The following is a 10,274-nucleotide window of genomic DNA, read 5'->3' as shown; positions in this document are numbered from 1 at the left end:
TAGCCACATATAGACTTGCTCTGCGAGACTCTTTTGCCAGCCTGCATGTGAGATGAGGGGTCTTTAAAAAAAAAATTGATTGCACTATAGGATATCTTGCAGGTGTGTTCAGACTCTGGCTCCCATCAGTCCCAGCCCATATGGCCAGTTTCCGGGCATGATGGGGATGGCAGTCCAGCAGCATCTTCCAGGCACCATGTTGGCTAGACCTTCCCTATCCCTACCACTTTCTGTTAGAGCTACCATCTTTTTTTAAGTGGTCCTGGTCCTCTGCATCCTGGCACTCAAAGATAACTTCCCCAGCACTTCATCTGCACGCTGCAGAAAGGTTTACTGTACTAGTTAAATCTTAGCTTGCCATGTGACACTTATAGGAAAAATCTCCCTTCTATGCATTATATTGGTACCGTTTCCTATATTTAAGAGGAAGGGCCGTGGCATTGTGGCAGGACATCTGCTTTGCATGCAGAAGGTCCCAAGCAATCCCCAGCACCTCCCAGTCAGGACTGGGAGAGATTCTAGTCTGAACATCTGAAGAGCTACTGCAAGTCACTGCAGGCATTGCTGAACTGGATAAACCAACGGTCTTCTTCAATATAAGGCAGCATTGTGTATGTTCCTATTTCACAAGACCTTCTTTCTTTGCTTTGACTGTGCTCTGCTACAAGAAAGAAGAAGAGTAGAAGAAGAGTTTGGATTTGATATCCCGCTTTATCACTACCCGAAGGAGTCTCAAAGCGGCCAACATTCTCCTTTCCCTTCCTCCCCCACAACAAACACTCTGTGGGGTGAGTGGGGCTGAGAGACTTCAAAGACGTGTGACTAGCCCAAGGTCACCCAGCAGCTGCATGTGGAGGAGCGGGGACGCGAACCCGGTTCCCCAGATTACGAGTCTACTGCTCTTAACCACTACACCACACTGGCCAGCAGGAAAAGCTTTTCTAGGTATAGTAATCAATCTATCTATTTAATGTCTGTGTGCAAGGATGTTCTTAGAGGCAGAGGAGAATGGCATCTTTGAAAACTGCCGTGTGATCTTCGGATGAAGGGCAGTATAGAAATGTAATAAATAAATAAAAATAAATTAAAGGTGGTCTTATGTGCAAATATACAACTTTCTGTCTACCTTGCCTGTTTTCCAAGATGCTCTTCATCTACTATCCTGCTGCCACCATTTCACACACCCTTCAGTGGGCAAGGGAATTGCTCAGACTCACAGATGCAAACTGTGTACTGCTTTAGTTTCGGTAGCGTTTCCAAGCTGATTATTTGACTAAGCAGCTCTTGCTGCTTAGGAGCACTTTCTAGACGAGTACAGCAGGTGGCAGTGCCTATGCTACGTGCCACTGAGAAAACTTTGAGAGAGAACAACAAAGGGCATCCCTCTTGCTCCGTCTGTGGAGCCAGTGTGGAAAATGCCAGCTCAGTGGTAGAGAGCATGGCTTGCGTGCAAAAGGTCCCAGATTCAATCCCAGGTAGTGATGAGAAAGATCCCGGCCGGAACGTCTGGAGGTGCTGCCAGCCATTGTCAACAATACTGAGCTAGATGGAGAAATGGTCTGACATGCTACAAGGCAGCTTCCTGCATTTTTAGTATAGTGGATTAGCAAAAAAAAATGAGAAACCTACACCCTTACAGCACAAAAATGGGTTCATATAAAGGGTGCCCATAGAAAGTAACTTTAAGAGGTAGAAGCATTCCTAATATTTTCAAAATGCAAAAGGGTGGTCAAATTTGTACTAAGTTTGGGGGTGGGTTAGTTATAAATAATGTGACTGAAATATACTCAGAGTCAAGTGTGGATTTCATGCAGTTTATTCAGCTCATAGTAGCGAGGTATGAAAGTTCCCCCAAAACGTCTGCTTTATATACATTATTTACACAATGGGCCCCACGTGATTGGCTAATTCCAGGATACTCCTGTATGCCAATCAGGTTGCGGATTCACTTCCACTTGGAGCTGGATTGGGTGGCTCCTGTGGACCAATCAGACTGCTGCATTCTGGATCCTATTGTTCTAGGACCAACCAGGCTGCTGCATTTTGGATCCTATTCAACTCAGTACATAACAGTGACATTTATTTAAAAGTGGGAGTGCTCTGCAATAAGTTCACAGCATGCGGGATTTTCTGAGAGAGAAAATGCTGTAGAGTTTGCTCCTAAGACTCAGCAGGGCAGATGTTGCTGCAGGGCAGCTAAACAAATCATTTAAAAACTATTGTGATCTTTGACTTCATTAACAAAAGCTTAGTGCCCCAATAAGAAGTAGCAAGACCTGTTCAAACAATTGCCTAAACCAAAGGTGAGGAAGCCTTGCAGCCAGGCAGCCCAATATATTTATCTTCATAAGTTTGACAGGTGAGTGGGGTCACCCACCTGACATCAAAACAAAGACTGGGATCCATCTTGGGCAGGCAGGCTGAAGGCTGGCTGGGAGAGATGCCTTTGACTCCAGGGCAGCACTGCTATGGGGAACAAGTCCCTCTTGAAATGACCATGCCATAAGATCTGGACTCCCTCCATGCAGACTGAAGGTGTGAATAGGTGAAATAAACCATACTTCTTATACTATGACAGTCTCCATTGTGTCTCCAATTCTCCAAAGGGGCACAAACCCTGAGTGAGCACCTGGAACCCTCTGGCAGAGGGTGGGGGTGGCACCCAACTTTTGTAACACTATTTTGTGTAAACATCTGAGGAAAATTCCTAATGATAAGAGCTGTGGGATAAACTTCCTCAGGAGGTTCTGGGATCTCCTTTGCTGAATGCATTTTCACTCTAGATTATGTTTCATCTTCCAGGAATACTGCAGTTGCAAGGTTCCTGCACTTAGCAGGGTGTTGGACTGAATATGACCCAGAGAAGCTATAGTTAAAAAGAACTTCCCCTTCTCTCTTCTGTGCTGTTCCTATTTCTATTCAGCTTCTACCACCAGCAATCAGGACATGTGCATTATGAGGGGGAAAGGGTTCTAGTAACAACTGTCAACACTCTTTACATGCCCCATTTCTCAGAATTCTTTGAGGGAAGCCATGACTGTTTAAAGTGGCATGATGTTGCTTTAAATATATAGTATAGATGAGGCCCAAATGCAGCAAAACAAAAAACATAGTGAAAAGCAATTTGGTGACTGGTAGGTAGCCGTGTTGGTCTGCCATAGTCAAAAAAAAAAAAATCCTTCCAGTAGCACCTTAGAGACCAACTAAGTTTGTTCTTGGTATAAGCTTTCGTGTGCATGCACACTTCTTCGGATACACTGAAACACTGTTAACAGTCGTCAACAGGTTTTCCACACTCATCAGCCAATCACCCATTCCCACCACCCTTCTGAGTAATACCCCTCCTCACTCTCTCACTATATATAAGGGTCTGGTGACTTCTGTTTCAGTGTATCTGAAGAAGTGTGCATGCACACGAAAGCTCATACCAAGAACAAACTTAGTTGGTCTCTAAGGTGCTACTGCAATGATTATTATTATTATTATTATTATTATTTTATTTTTATTTAGCAATTTGGTGGTTTACCATTGCATTTATATAATAATGTCCAGTGTGCCTATTTTATATTCTCTGTTATGATCTACCATATTTACTTGGGTGGTCAGGTTATGACTATGTGCTGTATAAAATACATCACTGAGTTCTGAGCTCGTGTTGGACATGGTTAGTTTTCTTTATCATGGGAGCAAGGAGTGGGGTTGTTCTAAAACTTCCCAGGATGTTTAACTTGGGCTAGTTAAAAAAAAAAAAAGAATTGAGGACTGTGGTATTTTGATTAATCATATTGAAGAAAAATACTTTGTTTCCATAATGCATTGAAAATTATGGATTGTTCTAAATTTAGGTGACTAATTAGTTAAAATAAGAACGTACCTGGGATGTGAACTCTTCCTTGGAGCCCATGCACAGTTTTGGAAAATTCAGGAGGGTTGATTCAATTACACCAGCACAGTTCCTTAAGAGACCTAATCAGAAAAACCTGTCTTCAGTTGCACAATGCTAGCGTGCATATTCAACACAAGGCCAAAGGCATGTGATTGGATGGGGCTTTAATTTGACCAAGGATCCAAAAATAGCTGGTGGGATAATTTTTTCCCCTTGGATTTTCTCCCACAGGAGAAATGTACTGCTTCATCCCATTGTGATTTTGTTTCCCTTCCAAGCTGGAAGACTTGGTCACTTTAGGCTTGTTCTGCTGGATCAGAAGAAACTTATCTCAGCTGCCTTCCATGCTACTGACTGGGATTATGTCACCCTAATTCCCATCCCTCCACCCTATATAGTGAAACAAACAAAAAAAAAACGAACAAACAGTGTTGAGCAGGCCTCTGCCACAAAGGGGAATGGAAACCGGGTCAAAGCTTTTGCTCTCATTTTGCATTTGCAGCTAGAATAATAATAATAATAATAATAATAATAATAATAATAAACAACCACCCTTCATCAAAAGATCTCAGGGTGGTTCACAAAGATATTGGGTGCTCCAGCATCTTTTTCAAAAATACCTCTCATGATCTGGTGGATGCTATCTATGGCTGATCATTGGTGCACACGGTTTGGTCCTGCCTGGTAGTAGCTCCTTTCTGTTTAGATGTAATCACCTGCACTAATATGGACCTTTAAGATTTGCAGATGTACAATACTGGAAGAACAGTTCAATGCATCCAGTAGTACCATAGATCAAAGGACTGAAGGATCTCTTGGTGTGTAACTATGGCAGACTGTGGCAGAAAATAATATATCTAGCCATTTCATCTTCATATACTGACTTGTCTGCATAGCAGGCAGATGTGTTGTTTTTGTGCTAATAAGGACTTCAGGTTTCACTGGGAACCTGTGCAGTTTGTTTCCCCTCCCAGCCCTTCTACTCACCTATATTCCCTTCCCCCTCGTCCCTGGCAGGGTCATGTGCTTCAAGAGCTGGGAAGAATCTGGTTGTGCAGAATCAGCAAAATTGGGAGGTGGTACTATGTGCGTGACACCTCATGAGAAGAGAAGACTCCCTGGAAAAGACCCTGATGTTGGAAAAGATGGAGGGCACAAGGAGAAGGGGACGACAGAGGACAAGATAGTTGGACAGTGTTCTCGAAGCGACTGGCATGAGTTTGGCCAAACTGCAGGAGGCAGTGGAGGATAGGGGTGCCTGGCGTGCTCTGGTCCATGGGGTCACAAAGAGTTGGACACGACTGAACGACGACAACTATGTGTGTGAAGGAACAGTATCACAGCATTGGTCTATGTTTCAGGAAGACTTCATCATCCACCCAGATTTTTATAAAGGCATTTTATTCAGGTATCACACCATACAGGAAAGAATGCAACAGTGAGTTTCTTTCTATAATAAATATCTATTTTTACTTAATCAGTTTGTATTTATTTATTCTTTGAAATGGGAAATTGGGAAGATAAATAATGGATGGCTTTTATATGTCTTGCAACAAATTCTGCATTAACAATTTCCCTGCATTTGCCCATTAAAAGCAGCAGCACCAACTGCGAGGCACAGGGCATATAGATCTGAGCAATGTCAGTTCCATAGAACTTTGCTGAGCATTTCCAGAAAAGGTGTATGGGTCTGCTTCGAGCATGCCCCTCCTCAAACTTAAATTGAGAATATTTTTAATGCAGAGGAATGGAGGGAAATGTTGTCACTATGATTTTGAGCTTCCTGTTTTGTGAATTTGCCATTTCATTTCAAAAATGAAAAGTGTGAGCTTTATTCCTTTCTGGCTATGACTCTACATCCTTCCCCAAACTTAGAAGATATTCTCCCTAACCTCAGACATAACAGAAGCTGATTATATTAAGTCTGGTGTGCTGTACTCTGCACATGAACAGAGATGGTTACTTCACATGTTTGTAAATTATCTGTGCATTGCATGTTCTGCTTTGCTCTAATGTGTCCTGGACTCCTGACTCGAATAAAACTATCATTTAGAACTCCTCCATGGAGAGGGAACTCATAATGGGTGGAACAACAGGTTATTTGGTATTCATCTGCATGCATTCACAATAGGGATATAGGAATGGTACATCTCTACCCTACTCTAAGATTTCACTTCTAGAAACTCAGATTAGAAACTTGAACCTTGAAGAACAATGCTAGGAATCTACACAAATACACACAATTAATGTGGAATTCCCCACAGGCTGTAATTTTCTAGGGACTGCTTTAAAAAAAACAACACAGGACAATCAAGTGATTATCACCTGCTAATTCATGGGACATAAACTTATCAGTGGCTCCTAGTAATGGTTAGTAACTGGTGAAATTATTCCATCAGAAATCATAATTAGCTAATCATGTTACAAAACATATGTATCAATCTAAGGTGAGCGTTCTTCATTATTTGGGGATACTGTAGTTTATACAATTATTTGCGCATCAACAAAGTGCATCTCGAAAATGTCTAATGTGTAGTATGGCATCCCAATGTCATGATGGGTGTCACGGAGTCATGTATCACCCTCTCTATGACTGGCTACTTTCATGGGCCCTGTGTTTACAGTTAGGTTGACATGGGACCAAAGGAAATGGTTGTGGCACAAGCAGAATCAGATGAATAGGCAGCAGAAATACACAAGAGGATACCTAGCAGAACTCAGGCAGCTCTTCTTAAGGGTGGGCTTATTAAAGGATTTCAGATCCAAATTTTTAAACAGATTGCCTCAGCAAACTAAAGGGTTAAAACACAGTAATTCCATGAGGATATGCATGGCACATTTCTTGAGGATATGCATGGGACATTTCTAGTTCGTTAAACAAGTAAAAGGTTGCAGCAATCAACATCTGAGCACAAGCAAAGATGACTGAGTTTGAATGTTTAGTTGTGCCAAATTGTATGCACAGACAACAGAAATTAATATTAAAAAATCTATGTCTTAATTGTGAAAATATTAAAGTTTGTTAGATAACTGAATGTGTACATCTGGACATTGAGAAACCTCATAGATGTAGCCTGCAATGTCAGAACTGGTCCTTTAGTATGGTGGAATCGATCCTTTTGAACTCCCTCCCGTTACATACCAGACAGGTACCATCTCTGTTGTCTTTTGGGTGCCTGTTGAAAACATTCCTCTTTCAAAAAGCCTTCAAAGTGAAGATTCTTGCCCTAGTTGCTATGTGTATTGAATCTGAAAGAGTTTGGTGTCGTTTATTTTATTCTATTTATTACATGTATATCCCACCTTTCCTTCAAGGAAAGAAACTGTGACTGCCCAAGATCACCCTGTCTGTGAGCTTCATGGCTGGCTGAGTGAGGATTTGCACTCTTAGCAACCGTCACAACTTTGTAAGGTTTGGCGGTTAGGCATTGGCTCATTGAATTGCCGGGGAGGGGAGGGGAGCCATCACCTGCCCCTCCTCTGAACAAGGGTATTCTGTTAAAGGAATCCAGGGCCTGGATCCTGTCTGAAGTCCGCTTGAGGGGCTAGGGCCATGCCAAGCATATGGGAACACCAAGGAGAGCAGGGTCCCCTGATGTGGCTCCCTCTTTGGGTGGTTTAACCTTATTGACTTCCTGCAAAGGGGGCAGGAGTCGGATATAGTCTATGCCAGGGGTCTGCAACCTTTAAGACAAAAAAAGCCAATTGGACCCGTTTCCGAAGAAAACAACAACTGGGAGCCGCAAAACCATTGCAACATTTAAAACAAATATAACACTGCATTTTATTTTTAAAAATCTGATTTAAATTTAAAAAATCTGATTTAAATAAAAAAATCCATTTTTTTAATCATTCATTTTTATCCACCCTGGGGACCACTACCAGGTCACAGCCTGATCCAAGGTGGGTTGCAACAGCATACAAATATTTGATTTGTTGTTGTTTTTTTAAAAAATGAGTCCTCAACTGCACACTTGTGTTAAATGTTTGTCCCATGTCTAATTGAAGACTGCTGGCTTTTACAATAATCTTAGTGTCTTTTACCCTTAATATTCCAGACCAGAGGCTATGCTCACCTCTTCCAATCTCCTCTCTTGCTAAATAAAGCACAGAATTGCACCAGAGAAGCCTGTGATGTTTGTGCTGACTTGCATACAGGTGGCTGTAGTAGTTCATAGTGTTCAAACCTTTTTAGGGGAGTTCTCTGCCCCCTTAATGACAATGGCGATAGATTTTGCACATGAACACAGATCCAAGTTAGGACTCCTCTCTTCCACGCCAAGAGGTGCTTTGTCAAGGCTCCCCTAACACACACTCAGGACAGAGGAAAAACTGCAACCTTTTGGGGCGTCCTGGCCTTGCTCCGGGGCGGAGAGAGACGCGCGCCCGCGAGAGCGCGGTCTGAGGCTGCGAGCGGAACCAGGAGCGAAGGAGGCAGCGGCAGGGAAACAGGCGCCGCTTCCTCGACCATTTTTAAAAAGAGGGCTTCCCCCTTCGCTGCTACCCGCCGCCCCTGGCCCAGCCCACAGCTGCCTACCTCGTCGTCGCCTCGATGCATCAGCCAGCAGCACCTTCACGCCAGCAGCAGCAGCCACACCTCCGGAGGGAAACTGCTGCTGTCTGCTGCTGCGCCTGCGCTGGCAGAAACGAGGCACGACGCATGAGCAGAGCAGCACAGCAGCAGCGCCCTCAGCATCCGGAGGGCGGGTGCTGCTGCTGGCCAGCTGGGGAAGTGGACGGGCGTATCCGCCCCGGAGCCCCAGAGCCGCAGCAAAGGTGTAAAAGAGCCACATGCGGCTCCGGAGCCGCGGGTTGCTGACCCCTGGTCTATGCCAATGCCTAAGCCAATACCGCTCACATTTCTGTAATTCAATAAAGTCGTGGCCAAATTTTGCCCAATAACCTTAAACTTAAAATTTCTGTGTCTGTGTGAATTATTTTGACAAGGGGCTGGTTTGGGGCCTTGCCACGCAACCACTACACCACACGGATTGTTTTTTATGCATGCAATTGTTTTCTATATGTTTTTATTGTACTGTATTGTGAAATTGCTTGGTGAGATGCTTCCTAGAAAGCAATCAATGAATGAAATAATTAAATGAATAGTACCAAATGCCTAATTTCGATTTTTGGCATCATCTCTCATCATGATGGGATCAGAGGTGAAATGCCTCTGAACACCATTCGCTGGGGAACAATAGCAGAAAAGGGCTACTGAGTTCATGTCCTGACTTGTGAGCTTTCTAGAGAGACATCTGGTTGTAGGGAACTGGATGCTGGACTAGATAGAACTTTGGCCTGGTCCAGGAGGGCTCTTCCTGTGCTCTTAAAGGAGCTGTCTACATTTCATTTTGTGCTAGATGTTTTATCCTTTACATGAATGAATGCTGGAACCTTAAGGCAATCTCTCAACATGTGTTCTGTAATTCTAATGTGGATGGGCTGCTTGATTTCTTATTATAACTGCTAGCACAGCTACTACTTTCATACTCACTTAGCAATGTACGGTAGGTGTGCTTAAGTCTTACTGAGAGTACAAAAGTGACACTCTCTGACCGTAAGGCTTAAATCTAAGTAGGCTCATAGGGGAGTGCTTGAAAGTAACCGAAACAGAGCAGGCAATGGTCCCAGCAGTAAATTTTAAGAAAGTCAACTTTATTTATCTAGGGGGGTTAATGTGCTTTTGCAGATACTGTCTTTTGGCATTTCCATTCAAGTTTAGTAAACACTTCACTAATTCTTTCCCTGCCTTCAATCTCGGACACATTGTGTTTTGTATAGGAAGTAGTCCACATTCATAACAATCTCCGTAGGCAAATGTGTTCTAATTTTCATCCAGCATCTTGCTGAGTAAACATGCATGCTAAAACTGTCATACACATATAATCCTGTGTTAATCAGGAAGACGAAAAGGGGCCAGAGGAACCTGGATATGCAGGTACAATTGGGGGGGGGGGGATGTTGACGATGATCTCAGTCCTGAGCAGTTTTTCCTACTTTACAGAAATTGAGGTTTAAGGGGAATATGTCTTTGTGGTTTATTAGCTTTCTAATGATATGGTTTTGCATGGGTGTCATTCACATGTCATGTTTTGCAGAACAGTGATTGACAAGAGTTAAATTCAAAACATGTAGTCGTTTTCTAGTGTGTGTGGGGGGGGGGTTATTATTTCCTCCCCCACCCTTTTCTGTGATTGAAGGAAAACTGTTTAGATGTTTGTTTCCAAAACGGCATCTGTCAGCAATCAAAGCGGGGGAAATGCATAAAACAAATGCAATTGTTTAGAGTAGCATTTCCTGGATCATGTTAAATGCTTGATTTGCTCCCCATTATGTTCACTAAATAATTTTGTTTTCCACAATAATTGTAATATTTTACATGTTGCAT

Source organism: Lacerta agilis, chromosome 6 (assembly GCF_009819535.1).
Source record: "Lacerta agilis isolate rLacAgi1 chromosome 6, rLacAgi1.pri, whole genome shotgun sequence".
In the NCBI taxonomy this organism is placed as follows: domain Eukaryota; kingdom Metazoa; phylum Chordata; class Lepidosauria; order Squamata; family Lacertidae; genus Lacerta; species Lacerta agilis.
This window is presented reverse-complemented; position numbering follows the sequence as displayed.